Raw genomic sequence first — 17,772 nt, 5'->3', positions numbered from 1 at the left:
ATTTCATATAATTAGAGAGAGAATAGAGTGAGAGAGTAAATAGAATAGAGTGAGTAAACAGAGTGAGAAAAGCTGTTAAAGGATACCAGCATTTACCAGGAAGGTCATTTCTTAAAATAATTTTTAAGGTTTTTGCCTTTGGTGTGACAGGACAGCTGAAGAAAGACAGGAAATACTGAGAAAGTGGGAGAAGACAATCACCAACAGCACCCCGGACTGAGAATTTAACCTTACAAACAGTGCATTAAGGACTATAGCCTCTGTTTATAGGTGCCTGCTTTATCAACCTAGCTAAACCAGCACCCAAATGTCCACAAAACGGCTTTTCTCCCTCATTATGTGAAATTCATCAATGAAACAAAAACAGTGGTCAAGTAACCAAGCTTGTTTTGTGCAGTGCAGTTTTTATTGAGTAGGCCTCAATTCAAAACAAGAAGTAGTGGGCCACAGAAATGTCCACAGAGTTATGAGGTTTGGAGTTAAGCATTACAGGGGCTGCTTTGTGGTCCGTCACAAGTCAACAACAAATAAAAATAAGATACAGCAACAGAACAGCAGCTTCCAGTTGCAATTCATTCTTCTTTAAGCACAGTTCAGACCAAATACTTGCACTAAGACCAGTTGAAACTTGCAACTGCTTGCTCTGCGAGATTCTGAAAGTCTGTCAGTTGATTTATTGTCAGTATTACATCTAAAACTGTATTTGGCAAGTTTTTTCTGTGACAAGTGCCTACATGAACAGCTTGAAGCATCTTTCTTTTTATATTAGCTGTAGATATCAGTCTTAATCAGCTGTTGATATCAGCCTATATATGCTTTACATATCAGCCTAAATCAGCTGCAGATATCTGCCTCCATCTGCTGTGAGTATAGGCCTTTATCAGCCGCAAATATCAGTCTATATCAGCCGCAGATATCGGCCCGTATCACCCCCAGATATCAGCCTGTATCAGCCACAAATATCAGTCTATGTCAGACGCAAATATCTGCCTGTATCACCCGCAGATATCGGCCTGTATCACCCCCAGATATCAGCCTGTATCAGCCACAAATATCAGTCTATTTCAGACGCAAATATCAGCTGCAGATATCAGCCTATATCAGCCGCAGATATCAGCCTGTATCAGCCGCAGATATCAGTCTATATCAGCTGTAGATATCAGCCTATATCAGCAGAAGATATTGGCCTACATATATTGACTGAAGATATCTGCCTATATCAACTGTAAGTATTGGCCTAAATCAGTGGTAAATATGGCCTATATCAGCTGAAGATATCTGCCTATATCAACTGTAAGTATTGGCCTAAATCAGTGGTAAATATGGCCTATATCAGCTGCAGATATCTGCCTATATCAAGTGTAGTTATCTACCTTTATCAGCTGTATGTATTGGCCTATATCAGCTGTAAATATAGGCCTATTTCTGCTGCAGATATTGGCCTATATCAGCTGTAAGTATTGGCCCATATCAACTGTTAATTTTTGGCCTATGTCAGCTGTAAGTATTGGCCTACATCAGCTGTAGATATAGACCTAAATTAGCTAGTGCTAATGGCCTCTATCAGCTGTAGATATTATCCTGTATCAGCTGAAGATACTGGCCTCTATCAGCTGTAGATATCTGCCTCTATCAGTTGTAAAGATCGGCCTATATTAGCTGCAGTTATCAGTCTTCACCGGCTGCAGAAATTAACATATATTAGTTGCAAGTATCTGCCTATATCAACTGAAGATATCAGTCTCTATCAGCTGTAAGAACTGGCCTAAATCAGTTGTAGATATTGGCCTGTATCTGCTTTAAATTTTTGCCTACATCAGCTGCAGATTTTTCCCTACATCAGTTTTAGATATAGACCTAAATTAGCTGTTGCTATTGGCTTCTGTCAGCTGTAGATATTATCCTACAGTGCTTAACAAATTTATTAGACCACCACCCAAAGTAAAGTTTATGCCACAGCTGCCCTAAATAACAGCATTGGTAATTACCAAAATATTTTTTTATGTTTTCTGCAAAGGTTAATACACCAATATGTAGAAGCTCTTTAACTGAAATGATATTTATAATGCTAAAATATAATTATTATTTTTATCCATGAATTTTCAAATTTACTGATTAACAAAAAAACTGAAAATGTAGTAAAGCACATTATTATTTCTTGATTAATATGTCCAATTATAGTTATTTACTTGCATTCCTGGACAGAAAAATTAGTTTTAGTGGTTGAATGTTATGCTTGATTTATTTCTGACTTCTCAGAGAAGCCCAGTGAGCCAGCTCAAATTTGGGTATAAAAAGGTGAATTCAGTTTGAAATTCCTCATTCCTGTTCAAAATGGTAAAATGTGGAGAGCTCACTGAAAATGAAAGAATCCGCATTAAAGCACTTCATGATGCTGAATGGTCTCTGAGACAAATATGACAGGTGGTCTAATAAATTTGTTAAGCACTGTATATCAGTTGTAGATATCGGCCTGAATCCGCTGTAGAAATCGACCTATGTCAGCTGTAGATTTCAGCTTATATTAGCTGTAGATATCAGTCTATACCAGCTGCAGAGATCGGCCACTATCAGTTGAAGATATCAGCCTGTATAAGCTGATGTAGGCCTATATCAGCCACAGGTAATGGCCTATATCAGCTTCAGATAACAGCCTATATCAGCTGTAAGTATTGGCCTCTATCAGCTGAAGATATCAGTCTATACCAGCTGCAGATATTGGCCTCTATCAACTGTTGATATCACCCTTTAAGTCTCCAAGTTTAGCAGTATGGTTCAGTTGCACAAAAAACTTTTAGAAAACCCCTCTTCCTTTTATTATTGCATTCAAAACATTAGGAAAACTGCAGTACAAAATGAGAAGTCCTTGTCATAATCAGATGAAATAGCATATGATAGTTGTTTTTTCCTGTTACAGTTGTTTTGAGTTGACAAATATTAGTAAATTGGTGTTTGTTTGCAGTATGAGTATTATAATTTTTTTTGTTTATGAAGTTGAAATAAGGACGAGCCCACTCCCATCACAGGCGTGAAATGAAACATATCCCACATGGACTGAAAAAAACACAAGTGTTCTTTACACTGTTGAGTCATTACAATGAAAATGGCTTTTTCACAAGTGGGAAATTACCACGGGAGAACGCTCCACTCGTTTATACCTCGATACTGCATGACTAGTGTACGCTGTTGACTCACACCCCCAGGGCCAATCAGTGTAATTTTGAAAAACGCTAGAGTGCTGCTGTGAGATGTGTGTTTTTTGCAAAGTATCATCAAAATGCAATCAGCTGTGTGTGAAATATGGCACTAATCAGATTAGGCTGTCGTTCACTGGTTTGTTGTTTGTGGAGAAGAAACTGTAATGCTTTTTAACGGCTCATTTTGACATAAATTTGAATAGAGGTGAAGCAGCACTCATTTATTTACACAATGAAGCTGCCATACAACCTTTTGTTGTCATTTTAAGCAAAAAAACAGCTGAGAGTTGTAGTGGAGGATATTGTGAATGTGAAGTAGAATTATTGTAGATTTGACAAATCAACACAAGTAAAAGAAACTGGAGCAGAAGGAGGAGGAAGAGGAAGGAATAGTGAAGCTGATTCTGTGGAAATTAGAAGTAAAAAAGAGGCATTGATGAAAGGATAAAAGAAAATACAAGCGAGGCGGTAAATGCCAGGAAGGGAGGGGAGAAGTGCAACAAACAGGACATTAAAATTCTCCCCCACAACCTCCTCTGTGTTTTGATGCTTGTGCGTGTTGAATGCGAGTCCTGCATGTGCCCCAGCGGTGCTATTTGTGTTATCATTATCGCTATTAGTACCTGCCAGACACTGAGAAGCATAAAACACTTCTATCAGCTCTCCTCTCTTGTGTTCTTCTCCTCCAAAATCTTCTCTCTCTCTCTACGACCTTCATCCTTCAGTCATAACTGCTCTCTTCAACCCTTCCCATCTCTTTCTCAGTGTGATAGTCGCTCCTTGACGAGGGAACGCAGGCGTGTAGCGAGGATATTCAGCAGATGGATTTTCCTGCATGTGATTAAAGTCACATTAGGCAGACTGCTGGAAAATTTCATTTGTTCTTCTCTAAATGAGGGAATAAGCTTCCTTTTGAAAAAATGTAGGGGTTAAGATGAGAAATGGGAGGAACTTAAGGAATTAAGGAAGATTCCTATCTTGGCTGTGCATGTTTTACTCTCTCTTTGAAGTGTTTGAACATTAATATGAGGACAGAACTACATGAAGAGAAAGTTCTGGTGTGATTACACTTTTTACATCTACTTATCTATAATTTTGCTCCCATGCACCACCAGCACAATCCATACACTGTCAAACGACCATACACACACCCAAACATCAATAATACACCTCCAGAAACAACCATACAACAACAAACACCAACAATACACCTTTATACATGAGCATAAACCAACAAATACCATTATGACTATACAAAACGACCAGCAACTTTAAAGAACAAACACCAATCATACACTTTAAACACATAAAAAAAAACAAAAATACACCTAAAAACACCAACCATTCACCAACAAATATAACCATACACCACCAATCCAACCATGCACCACCAACCCAAAACCATACACCACCAATCCAACCATGCACCACCAACCCAAAACCATACACCACCAATCCAACCATGCACCACCAACCCAAAACCATACACCACCAACCCAAAACCATACACCACCAACCCAAAACCATACACCACCAACCCAAAACCATACACCACCAATCCAACCATGCACCACCAACCCAAAACCATACACCACCAATCCAAAACCATACACCACCAACCCAAAACCATACACCACCAACCCAAAACCATACACCACCAACCCAAAACCATACACCACCAATCCAAAACCATACACAACAAAACCAAAAACGTACACCACTGAACACCAACTATACACAACCAAACACAACCATAAACCACCAAACGCCAAGCATACAACATCCTGCAGGGTTAGAGTGGTAAAAAAATGTATCTTCATGAAAGCAGTGGTAACTTTTATTCATTCAGATTGTTTTTCATTTCATTTATCATCAATCCTGTAAACATCTTCTTTATCATTAAATGAAGAAGAAGTAACAAAAAGTGAGCACACACATAACTTTAAACTTTTAAATTATACTCAAGTGTTTGTATAAGCCTGGTTATTATTGCTTTGCTCAAACCTTTGTTGACATTTTTAGGTAAGAAATTGACATTTTGACTGTTCATATTCAAAGTTTGATAGATGTTAACAGCTCAGAAATGCCCCACAGTCCTCACAAACATGGGATAAAGTTATAATTAGTGCTGTTGATGTTAACACGGGTGACACTCGTGATTAATTCAGAAACCTTGGCTCAAAAATTAATCACATGACCAAGTTTAACCACAAAAGCTGCAGAATGGAAATTTAGATCAAACCAAAAATGTGTTTGTTAAGACGCTAACATCAAGCTGTGGTCGTCAAGCTACACTGGTGCCGTTGATTTACCAACAAAACAACACCTAAGCTAATTATTCAATCACTGAATGGGTTGCCAAAGGCAGCAAACCCAGCTGGTTACAGTACCTACATGTTGACAGAATTTCCCAGTTCTAACGACAAAAGCAGATATTTTTTATGGTTAAAAAAACAAAAAACAGCCCAAGATCTAGGATGTTTTTGACGGGTGCTGTGGTCTGATGCACATGTGTTTTTTTGAGGGGCTCGCTGGCTTACTTCTCATGGCTGAGCTTGGAGTCTCTGAGCTCCAAAAACTACAGAACGTATTTATGCTGTGTTCCATTTACCTCATATGTCGGAGCTGGGAGTGGCATCACAACCAAGTTAAATGCGTTCCATGGCTACTAGTTGATCATTTGAGCTACTGAAGTTGCTCTGAGTTTTTAGACTTCAGGAGGCATTTGTGATGACAAAGCTGACTGGCAACTCAGAATTTCAGAGTTCAGTGTTTAGCTGGAAAACTCAATAAAGTCAAGAGTTGAGATTTTATTTTCACTTTACAAACATTTTTTCACTTAATATTTTAAGTCACATGCATTTTTGACACTAAAGTGACATTCATTATCACCACTTTGTGGCCTCCACCCTTGAGGCCTCTTTCCTTGAATGATAAATGAACATGTGTGCATTCCTGTTTTTAAAGTCAAATGCATTTTTATCACTATATTATTTAATTCAAATATGTATTATCTTATTTTTATCTTTCACCCCTTCATATCCATACACTTCCAAACAACAACCACACACTCATATCAAACTCTGCCTAATACCAACCAAAGCCTTCTTCACTCATTGAGATGAATGCTATTTTCACTTCACTGTACTTGTTCGCTAAATTAAATATCTCAAGCTGTGTGAAATCAATGTTTAATTCCTGTTTCAGCTCTGGGATCGTAAGCGTTGCCTCGGTTTTTGCACGCTGGCCATTTGTCAAATGATTCATGGCTTTGTGTGTGTGTTTATTTTGATTTATTTTGTGGAGGGAAACAGTTTGGCTGAGAAGCTGTTACAAGCGTGTTACTTTGCGAGCAGAAAAATCATTAAGTTGTTCTCCATGTCTGCCTTGGTACAAATGCTCAGAGAGGATTTTTTTCAGGCCAATTTTTGGATTCTTGTTTGCTAGCTTGTTTTTTTTTTCACAACTGATTTTTGATTAGCTTCTCAGTATTTGCATTTCCAAAGAAGAGAGAAGGGCAGATTAAAAGAGGATTTGGCAATTAAAAATGCACAAAAGAAACTGAAAACATTCCTAAAATTTTTAAATCATCATTTTGTTAATGATCATGGTGGAGCTGTTAAAACGCTGTGTAGTTAAAGGTCATCTCTGTAGCTCTGTGTTTCTGTTTCATCGCCTCCATCATTGTAAACTGGTGCTGTGCTGGTGTCCAGTCTGTCTGCTATTCTCAGAAAGCTTTTTTTAACCAATTTGACCTGGACATGGTGGCGGCCAAAGTCCACTCATGCTTCCATGCACACACACACGTGTAAATACTTGCATGTTTGGGGGGAATCATGTAACACCTCCTCCCCCTCCTCTGCTACTCTTCTCCCTCCTCTCTCCTTTACGTCCTATTTTTTCCCTCCTGTTTATTCCTCTAACTGTTTCCTGTCCGCACTTAAGCCGGATTTATCCTCCTCGGGGTGATGCGGAGGCTTGCGCGCAGCATCGACGTGCATTAGCTCAAAATATTTAAGCACACACCTTGGGGCTAAGATAACAAACACAGACCTCCGACTGTGCTTGGTCAACTTGGCCCGCTTCTGTGCGCTCCCACATGTTTAAAATGCTGCTATTACTAAGCAGTGCTTGTTTAAATTCATGCTTAACAAATGTATATAGTCTTATCCAAGCATACCTGCTGTGATCTCTATGTCTCAGAATGAAAATAAGAATGTACACATAATTACTGCAGGTTTATGTTAATTTTATGATTCACTAATCTGCAGCAGCAACACACATTTGCCTTCTGGAGTTCAAACACTCCAGTCACGTCTCATCTAAGCATAAATAAGATAACCTAAGGCGAATAAGAAATGCAAAACACCTGGGAAATAGGAAACATTTACTGTTATGTTGGGGCAACAACACAGAACAGATACAAAACAATAATTTACATTTATTTCCAGAGTTTAGAGGACTATTAACACTACTTTAGAGTTACTAAACCTTAGGTGCATCTACCCTGGAATTTCAAACTCTCCCCTCTGTCTATCACACCTTTTCCTAACAGCATGAGAACGTCACACTTGGTATTGCATCATACAGCATTGCACACAGAGTAACATAGGTGTACTGATTTGTACTGAAAAGCCTCTGACAGCTGTGAGCTAGTTTTGCCTCCATATTGGCACAAGTCAGAGCAAAACATTCCAATACAGATATGGATATTGTTAATTCACAACTATTTCTAGTTTGTAAAACAAGCTAAAAAGTTCCAGTGAGTAAGAGAAGTGAAAGAAAATCCAAAAAAGGGTTAAAATCTTGACATTTTAGCTCAAAGTATTTAAATCTAAAACAGCATTGATAAAATATACTGTATGCTTGTGTCTGATACATGAGCATGTAGCTTCATTTCCCCATTTAAACTGTCTTTGCTGAAAAAACACTGTTTGATTCACTAGTAGCTGCCGCAACGGACAGAACACAGAGGTTTTGCATGGAATACCTCCTTCAGCCAATCAGAGACATTGCTGTGACTATTATAGTCTGCCTTGAATGGTTATGGCATGATAGCTAATAATCAAATCTAAAATCTAAAAAGCAGCTTGGACTGAATGATGTTATGGCTGATTAGGGACAGGAGGAAGGATGGAGTGGATGTGGTTTAACATCCTGACCTTCCAGCTCTTTCCATGATGCCCCAAAGACATTTTTTGAAATTCCAAGGTAGATGCACCTCAGCTGACTCGGGTTAAGTTGGTCTTTAAGAAAAATAATGGTTTGGTCACAGTCACAAGGAAAATAACTACACTAGGTGTGACTACGCTAGAGTGTGACAGGGACATCTCTACTGTTACCTGTGATTTTCAGCTGTTACTGAATTCTATGCTCCTTTGAGTACAAAAAAGGATTCAAACAGGAGAAACGATGGTTTGTTGTCCTGTAAAAAACACTGTGCCATTCATTTTATTAACAACAGGGTTTGATTGCAATCTTTGGAAAAAAGAATTACTATACCCACAATCCTAGAGCGGCCAATGTTACATGCAAATTTCGTTCATTTGCTGCTTCTACTGATTTGAAAAAATCTTCTCTGTCACGAAAGCCTTCAGTGCTGTTATTTGTTCTTTATATTATAAAGAAATGTGGTCCAGTTCTTATAAAATTGCCACTATACTATAGCTACATCAGAGCAAACAGCTACACTGGTGACAGCTATTGCTACCATCTCCCAGTACAACTAAACCCCACCTGTAGCTCCCACCTCATTTTCTTCAACACTGATTGTCTTAGTGCATTTTCAAACCTGGCACAATCATTTCAGACTGGAGCTTTGCAAGATGGATTTGCCTGATGACAGACATGGAATCTGGCCAATCCATCTGCTTTGCAAGGTTAATAGATTTTCAGCTGAAAAAATGAACATTGTTTTGGGGTTTAGTAATTCTATGAACAAGCTTATATTTGGCATAACTTACACAAGAGGATGTGGGTTAACTCCTTCACAACTACGAGTGCATTAACTTGCTGGATTGGCCCCCTGAGCCAGTTTTCTCACTATTTCATCATTCTTTTGATATGCCTGCTCGGCTTCACTTATAGTTTTTTTAATCAATGCGATTAAAGTTCTGTGCAGTTTGCCTACAAAATGAAAAAATCCTTCTGCACCAAAGGACACCTATCCACGTGTGAAGGCAGATGTGTGTTTGTGTCTTTTTGTGTGGTGTCTAAATGAGTGACAACACAGCTGTAAACACACTGTCCAATTATTCACCATCAGCTCTAACCTTTACTATTTCAACACACAAACATAGGCTGTGACATGCATTAGCACCGGCAGATAGATGCTTTTATTTTGAGCCTTAGTCAATAGATCTAATAAGAAAATGCACTCGGTTGTGAAAAAGAGGCTGAAAGAAAGGAAAAATCAAACAACAGAGAGGGTAGAGTTCATACCTGCTGTTTCGTCTTTGTTTGCCTGCATGTGTGTGGTTTTTGTGTCGGTGTTACAGTGCAGGTCGCTAACAAAGGCCGGGCAGAGCAGCTGAGCTGCCTTAAATCAATTTTTAATGTCTTTCTTACATAGGAGAGGGGAGAGACACACAGGGGGGACAACACAGCACACGTAAATGTAACAACACAACACACTCAGGCACATGGTGATAGGTTGACAAATAGAGGCACATATGTGCTGACAGGCACGTGGTGGAAAATACGTTCAGATATAATGTTACACATGCATGGAACTGAACACGCACACAATTGTTGTGGAAGAGTTCATATTTTTAAAAATACGTGGACATTCATAGCTACGGGGCACATTTGGAAACACATTTGATTCTTTATTTTTCTAAATAAGACCAAAACAGTATCAAAATTGGTACAAGTTTTTGTTTTCCTTGATTTCTAGTTTATTCAAACACCTAGATGTATCACACAATCTGTTCATAAAAAGTTTTTTCAAGATTATGGGACTGCTTTATTTATTCAAATTATTGAGATAGGACTGTGCATATTTCTTCAGCTGACTATCAAAGTAAATACGCCAACATTAGCACAGAACCTACATTTTATCCATTCAGTAGAAAGGTTCAGCCAAACAAAGCTGAAGTTTTCCCCCACAAGAGCCAAGCTGCAATAATACAATAGCTTAATGTCATTAGCTACAATTCATCTATACAGCAGCTACATTTCTACAATTACATTTCATCAAAACAGTGGTATATTACTTCAGCTAAATTTCCTCTTCACTACGGATACATTTCACTCGTACAATAGACGAGTTTTATTATCTAGATTTCATATTTGTGTTGTTTAGTTTCTTTTGGCTAATTTAATTTCACAATAGCAAAATGTTAACTGTAAAATAGCTAATTTCAGGGCTGTACAGTGCCACATATATGTCGCACATGTTACAAGAAAAGTGTTCTGTACTAAGAGTTTTTCACTCCTCATTGCATCGGTGAGATGACAAAGCGTGAGAGGAGCGTGCATGCCAGGCTTACAGATGTGACGTCAGGTTTTACTTTTCATCACAAAAACTTCACTCCAGTTTGATTTGAGATTTAAAATTTATGCCCAGTCCTTTTATTTTATATTTCTGGCACATTTTAAATTCAAGGGGGAATGTTATTTCCTCTCGTCATGCATAATCCTCTGCGTCTGGAGTCCGAGGGGCCACGCTTTACAGCTGATAGGATGGCGAGAAAGTGACCCGCAACAGCTCATACAGACAGGGTAGACTCAGGGCATATGCAGTACAGGTGGTCGTTATGTTTAAGAGGAGCACTGCTTTAATCCCAAATTTCCTTTTTTTCATTAAGGCAGGTATTCTACACGATGTTAAAAATGAGTATCAGCTAGTTTACTAGTCTGTTCTCCTCGTCCTCTCCAGTTACTTTTTGCAAGATCTTGTGCAAATTTTTGCATCAGTCCAAGTCATTTTAATGGTTGATACTAGATGGACCTAAACAGGGCCTGCTGCTTCCTTCTCTCTCACTCTCTCACCTCCTTCCTTCCTCCCCTGCACCAAAAATTCACTTTAAACACCAGGATTTGAGGATGTCAAGCATGGAAATATATAACAGATGAATGCATAAGTTTGTACTCACAGCCACCTTATAAAGACTGAATTAAAAGTTGCTCTTCATCTTTCCAACTTGGCACAGCTGAGATGTACGAACTGGTGCTGTATGAAGCTCTCTGTCGGGAGGGGTGGATCAAGTTTGCTTTTTAAGAAGCGACAGAGCCACAGGCTCATCCTCTCTGCTCATTTTCGTACGGAACAATTTGCCACATTCTACTAATTTTTGCAGTGAGGGCAAATAAAACACAACAGACTCAGACTGCAAGGTTCGCATACATGATTTTTTTTTTCTGATTAGGGAGCCGAAAAAACACATCAGAAAATAATAATCTCATTGTACAAAGACCTTTAATAGTTAGGCTGAATTTCATCTCTAAATTTACTTAGGAAAGTGGCTTATTGTCATTGGGTCAGTAACAGATTTTTTTATATTCAATAAAATAATTAAAAGGATTGATTTAATGCACTCAATACATACTAACTTAAGCATTTCATCTGATAAATGAAAGATTAATGTTATCTGAGGTGCAGACAGCAGCTCTGGCAGTATTAGTAAAGCACATTGTTAACCATGCAGCTCATATATGGTCATTAATATTGTCTCCATGTTTGTTACATACATCTACATTACTGTTAGGACATTCAGACAATTCCCATTAATTGCTTCCTAATGTAGGGAGAGCCTCGAAGACATGAAGATGGAGTGCTTCACACATGCTGCATTACCATATAATCACAGAGCAGCTCTGCCAAGTTAATCACACTAATAACGCACCTTCTTAGAGCAAGGTTAGGGTCACCAAAATGTTTTAAAGCTGGTGAAATAGCAAGAATATACTACTTGGTGTGCTTCAGACTGTAAATCAACAAGACTCTGAGTAATGGGAGCTTATAAATGGATGTATGTATTATATAAGATACCATGAAGGTCTGGGAAATGGACAACAACGATCAAAGTTGGCACCAGCCATTCAACATTTCACACTAATGCTGTTAATATACATTTTAGATCTAATAGACATTACTCTGAGTTAAACTGGTTTATCTGTTTAGTTTTCTATGAAGCTATTGATTCTGTTTGTTTAAAACAACATTAAAGTATAGCAATGAAAGTGGTGGCTTAACAAACACTTGGTGTGCATCTTTCAGACCATGAAGTTGAAATTTGTCATATTTTGAAAAAGATTTGATGTGGAATAAACTTTTTGTTGAATATTTTTGCTAGTTGAGCAGCTTTGAATCCATGAGCTGCCATGTTTGAATATTTAATACAATTTTAATACATGTGGGAGCTATGGCTGGAATATTAGCATCATCCATGACCAAGAAATGCAAACAAAATTGATGCGTGATACAAGCCACATTTTAGTAGAACATCTGGATTGTTGGTTTATTTGTGATATTGCCCTAAAAGGGCAATTTAAAATCTGGTGTTTTAAGGAAATATGTTAAAAGCAATGGTTGGCTGTGTTCCCTGATAATAGTGAAATAGCTGTTTATGCTGTGCATGATGGGATAGTGTGAGTTTCATTGTAATGCAGAGTTTTTCAGTGCTGCTTAAATGGAAAGCTGTCATTTTGTACATGCCCTCTTACTGCTATTCCTAAAAATACAAGAGGAAATAAACCCTATAATCATTCCTGTCAAACATTTCCCCTCTCATGCACGTTTCTCCTCCATCAATACACGACTCAAGCTCCAACTCTGCCTACCTTCGCAAGCTTTTCCCCCCCAAAAAAACACACCCCACATACTTCAATGAATGTGCATGTTTGTGTCTGCGATGTGTACTTAACAAACAGATTAAAGGATGACATTTTAAGCATCTGCCTCCTCCCATCATGCACTTTTCGCTCTGTGAAAAATGCCCTGGAAAAATAGGCAAGTCTGTCTCTGTCTGCAGTACTTTGTGTGACATCTGTAATAGCAGTCGTGAAATAGGAAGATAAAAAGCAGCTAGGCTGAAGTAAGGAGGAGAGATGAAAAAACTTACCTTTGACTAAATTTTTCTCTTTAGATTTTTACGTACAGCCTTTCCCTTAAAAAGGATTTTTAAAAAAGGGTCAAAAATTTCAAAGAAAACTGTTGCTGCTTCAGTTAAAGAAATCCATACATTCAAGATCCAATTGTAAGAATAATCCTCCTTTCACGTATAGACAATCCCCCCAAGCTTCCCCTTCAACCCACCAATGAATAGTGGGAAAAGGACGGATTGTGTAGGGAAAAATACAGGATTGTAGGGGGAAAAAATGAGGTGAAGAGAGGCTTAGAGACACAAGAGGAAAGGGGCGAGAGAGATGAGGTCCATGGAAGCAGAGGGATGGAGATAGTTAATCCTTTTCTTCGGCTCTGTTCCCTATATGAATGACACGTCCAGCGCCGTCCTGCTCTGCTGGCTCCACCAACTGATGTGTGCGTCTGGAGAAGGAGAAGGAGAGAGACAACGGTTGCTGGCGTCACGCGCTAGCCCTTCTGTGTGTGTCGCTATGTTTGTGATTCCTGCACTCAGCACGCGTCGGACTGAGCGCGTGTGTTTATCCACACATGTTCACTTGAGGGCTGTGTGGTCCCCCCCACCTCCCCTCTATCCCTCTCTTCAGTATGTGTGTGCAGTCGTGCATGTGTCAGGAGAATATGTGTATGTGTGTGTCAAATATAGTAACATTAGTGTATGCAGCCTCTGTCTGCCTGCAGCTCTCCCACTGTGACAGGGAGAGGATGAGGGAGGTGGAATACAGAGAGAGGGAGTAGGAGTAGAGGAGGGAGAGAGAGTTGGCGAGAGGAATGGAGAAGAGGTTGGATGAAAAAAGATAAAGGTAGGAGGAAGGAAGAGGAAGAGAAAGAGGGAGGCAGAGGACAGGGAAGGATGGAGAGAGACAGTGAAGAAGGGAGGGAGGGATCAGCTGATTTCAGTGAAGATGAGAATCTCCCTCTGCCACATGGGCTTTTCTCTTCCCTCGATTTTTTTCCTGTTTTTCCCTCCTCACGTCTCGCTTGCTCGGCTTTCATTTTCATCCCATTCCCTCTGGCAGCTCTCGTAACGGCTGGCGTAGTGTGTGTGTGTGTGTGTGTGTGTATTTGTGTGTGTATAGAGTATGTGTATGCATATGGCTTTACATGGAGTTTGTTTACTAGAGTATTTTATAAAATCCATCAAAATTCAGAGACAAATCATTTTGTTTTTTGTTAATTTAACCTCCTAAGACCTTGCATTTACATATAAGTATATTACATTTTGGCTTTTAAATAGTTGACTGGAATATCCAGTGAAGTTAAGATACTTTGCTATAAATGTTGGAACAACTGGCTATAGAAATTTCAGGAATTCTTCATTAAATGTTGGGGAATTGGTTTGGATATTTTGGAGTATATGCTTGGAAATTTTCAAGTATTTCATGGAAAATTGAGGGAGGCAGTGCCTATAAAAAAGTATTAACCCCTTTGATGTTTTGCCCTTTTAAAGTGAAAACAGATTTCTACAATCAGTTCAATAAAAATATATAATGTAAAGTAAGTGATGCATTTTCGCACACAGTTAGTGAAATGGTGATCACCTGAGTACAGTGAATGTCTCAAGTGATTGGAGTACACCTTTGAAAAATCCAGTCACTGGTTAATCAGTATTCCTGGCTATCATTACACCATAAAGACAAAAGAACACTCCAAGCAACTCAGAGAAATGTATTGAAAAGTATAAGTCAGGGGACTGATACAAAAAAAAAATCCAAGGAGCTGAACATCCCCCAGAGTTAAATCCATCATCAAAAAGTGGAAAGAATATGGCACATGTGTAAATCTGCCAAGATCAGGCCGTCCTCACAAACTAAGTGACCATGCAAGAAGGAGACTAGTGAGATAGGCCACCAAAACACCTTTGACTACTCTGAAGGAGTTACAAGCTTCAGCAGCTGAGATGGGAGAGACTCTGCATACAACTGTTAAAGAAAACTCATGTTAAATCACAGTCAAGTTCTTCAAAAGGAAAAAGACTCCATGGTCAACTGGAAGAAAATCTTTTGGTCTCCTGAGACGTGGATGGTGCTTTTTGGCCATCAGACTTAAACCAAACACTGCACATCACCACAAACACACCATCCCCACTGTGAAGCACGATGGTGGCAGCATCATGCTGTGGGGATGCTTCTCTGCAGTAGGCCCTGGCTTGTAAAAGTAGAGGGTAAAATGAATGAGGCAAAATAAAGAAAAATGCTGAAGGACAATCTTATTTAGTATGCAAGAGAGTTATGGGTTTGGAGAAGATTTATTTTCCTGAAAGACAATGACCTGAAGCATACAGTGAAAACTACACGGAAGTGGTTTAAAGACAACGAGGTGAATGTTCTGGAGTGGCCGAGTCAAAGCCCAGACCTCAGTCCTACAGTGAATTTGTGGCTGGACTTTAAGAGGGTTGTTCAGCCCCAATCCCAATCCAAACAGGTGAGTACTTCTTAAAGGAACGGTGTTTGTATATTTCAGAGAGTTTCATAAGAAGTTTTGGGGAAATTCCCTTTTATTTTATTTTATTTTATTTTATTTTATTATTTATTTATTTTTATTTTTTTTTTGAGGGGGGCATTTTTAAATGTTAATTTGGGAATGATTTGATTTTAATTCTTGGGGTAACTGGCTTTATTATTATTATTTTTCTTTTTTTTGTAAATTCATGTAAATTTGTAAGAAGTTATTGGTAAATTTTAGGGGGTATTTGATTGCTAATGGTGGGGAGGGAGATCCTTATGAAATTTTCGAGAATTTTCATGGAAATTTCTGAAAATTGTTTTGGATGTTAAGGGGAATTTCCCCTCTTTTTCATGATATTTTGGGAAATGTATGATAATAAATTTAAGGGGTTATATGCTTTGGCATTTTGGGAAATTCACCTTGAGTTTTGGGGGAACGGCACTTGAATGTTTAGGCTTTAGTACTACAACATTTGAGGTATTTCTGAAAAAAATATGGGGGGCTTTTATGGGATACACTTTAAACAGATGTTTAGGAGTTTTTACAGAAATTTTAGGTAAGTTATTTGAATTTGTAGGGAGTTTTTGTGGATTTTGGAGAGTAGGTCATCTATTCCAAGAAATGCAACTGTTTAACAACGCTTACAGTCCTCTAATTTTCCCTTATGTCCTTTTCAATCCATAACAAGTTCCTTTTTTCCAAGGTCATATTCATGTTATAATCCTCAATCTACATATCCAAACAGGAAGTCAGTGACCCTTAGTTTGAGATTGAAAAAGAATCAAAATGCTACAAAAACAGGCTAAAATGCAAAATAGTGGAATTTTTAAATGTGAAAAAGGGTGTGATTAATTGCAGTAAACTACAGATATTTTGAGTTTTATTGCAGTTAAAAATTTAATCTGTTGACAGCTCTTAAATAAATTTAAATGAGAAAAGGGCAAAAATATTTACCTTGATAACACCACTGATCATTTTAGAGACAGAAAGAGGGAGAAAAAAGGTGCAAATGGGAATAGTGGTTAGAAGCCAGCATGTGTTTGTTTGTCCACAGCATTTAATGACTTGGCTGCATCCTTACACGGACTGAATCATCATTGACACACACATTGTGCCGTTAATGAGCATGAGAACCATTTGGCTCCACAGTGGCGCTTTTTGCCACATATGAGAGAGTGGTAATGTGGAAAATCTGTGCGCACCTGTGTGAGCCACTCCAAGTTCAGACACAGAGATAAGCAAAATAAGCCAATTCACTGATCGCAGCCATTAAAAATCGAATGACAAATCTTTTTTTAGCAGAGAGAGAAATACAGAAGCAGACAGCAGCTTCACATTTTCAGCCTGTCTGTCTCGAACGTTCTGCACCCTAAAAACAGACGGGTACTAGATGATATACAGCCTGTAAGCTGAGGAGAAACCCTTGTAAGATTAATTTCCTCCCTACCGAGGTGAAAAGTGAAAACATTGGCAACATCGAGAGCAGTTTTATTTTCTTGATTTTCTTTCCTGTGAAGGAAAGTCAGAAATGTCCCTGTAAACACACGAGATTGAGCCCAAAAATGATTACACTACAGTGAAATTAAAGTACTGAGCGCTCTCAGAATGTCCTATGATGGTTCATAGGGCATTCTGGGAGATTTCTCCTAACGCTTGGAGTTTAAGGCCACTCCATTGAGTCAACCTTGGCCCTGTATTACTCCGGCCTCCTTATGGCCGTCGTCCAGGCTGGTGCCAGGCCCATGACCCATCTCTCCAGGTGTCTTCCAAGCTGACCCTTCCACAACACGTGGTCTAGTCCAACCCACATGGCTATGGGCACCCAGTAAGCAGCGAGCTGAATCAGATCCGGGAAAACATGCCAAGTGTCTGCAAAAGCATGGCTGCTATCCCCGTATCCAGTAGCTGACCTTTCCTATTCCTGATCTCCTGAGCAGGTCAGAATAAGTCAAGGGGTCCTGCCAACAATACTCCAAAAATACACTGAAGAGAGGACGTCACAGAGTTCAACTGGTACCTCTATCCATCAGTCAACATCCAGGC

At 38.9% G+C, this 17,772-nt stretch overlaps 2 protein-coding genes across 5 annotated transcripts in view; one reads left to right on the top strand and one right to left on the bottom strand.

The window, feature by feature from the left end:
* cacna2d4a (calcium channel, voltage-dependent, alpha 2/delta subunit 4a) overlaps nt 1–17,772 on the top strand; it is a 149,631-nt gene that overhangs the window by 84,269 nt on the left and 47,590 nt on the right. The gene's annotated exons all lie outside the window — the stretch shown is intronic.
* The window catches only part of lrtm2a (leucine-rich repeats and transmembrane domains 2a), a 68,044-nt gene that overhangs the window by 31,137 nt on the left and 19,135 nt on the right, over nt 1–17,772 (bottom strand). The window contains exon 2 of one of the 2 annotated variants that reach the window (XM_041780812.1): nt 13,262–13,686. The gene's annotated coding sequence lies outside the window, so the exon portion shown is untranslated. Of the gene's footprint in view, nt 1–3,820; nt 3,882–13,261; nt 13,687–17,772 lie in introns of those variants that run through there. The other variant, XM_041780813.1, reaches the window with a different exon arrangement.

Source organism: Cheilinus undulatus, linkage group 23 (genome assembly GCF_018320785.1).
Source record: "Cheilinus undulatus linkage group 23, ASM1832078v1, whole genome shotgun sequence".
NCBI lineage: Eukaryota > Metazoa > Chordata > Actinopteri > Labriformes > Labridae > Cheilinus > Cheilinus undulatus.
The sequence above is the reverse complement of the archived record's forward strand: the minus strand, read 5'-3'. Positions and strand labels throughout refer to the sequence as shown.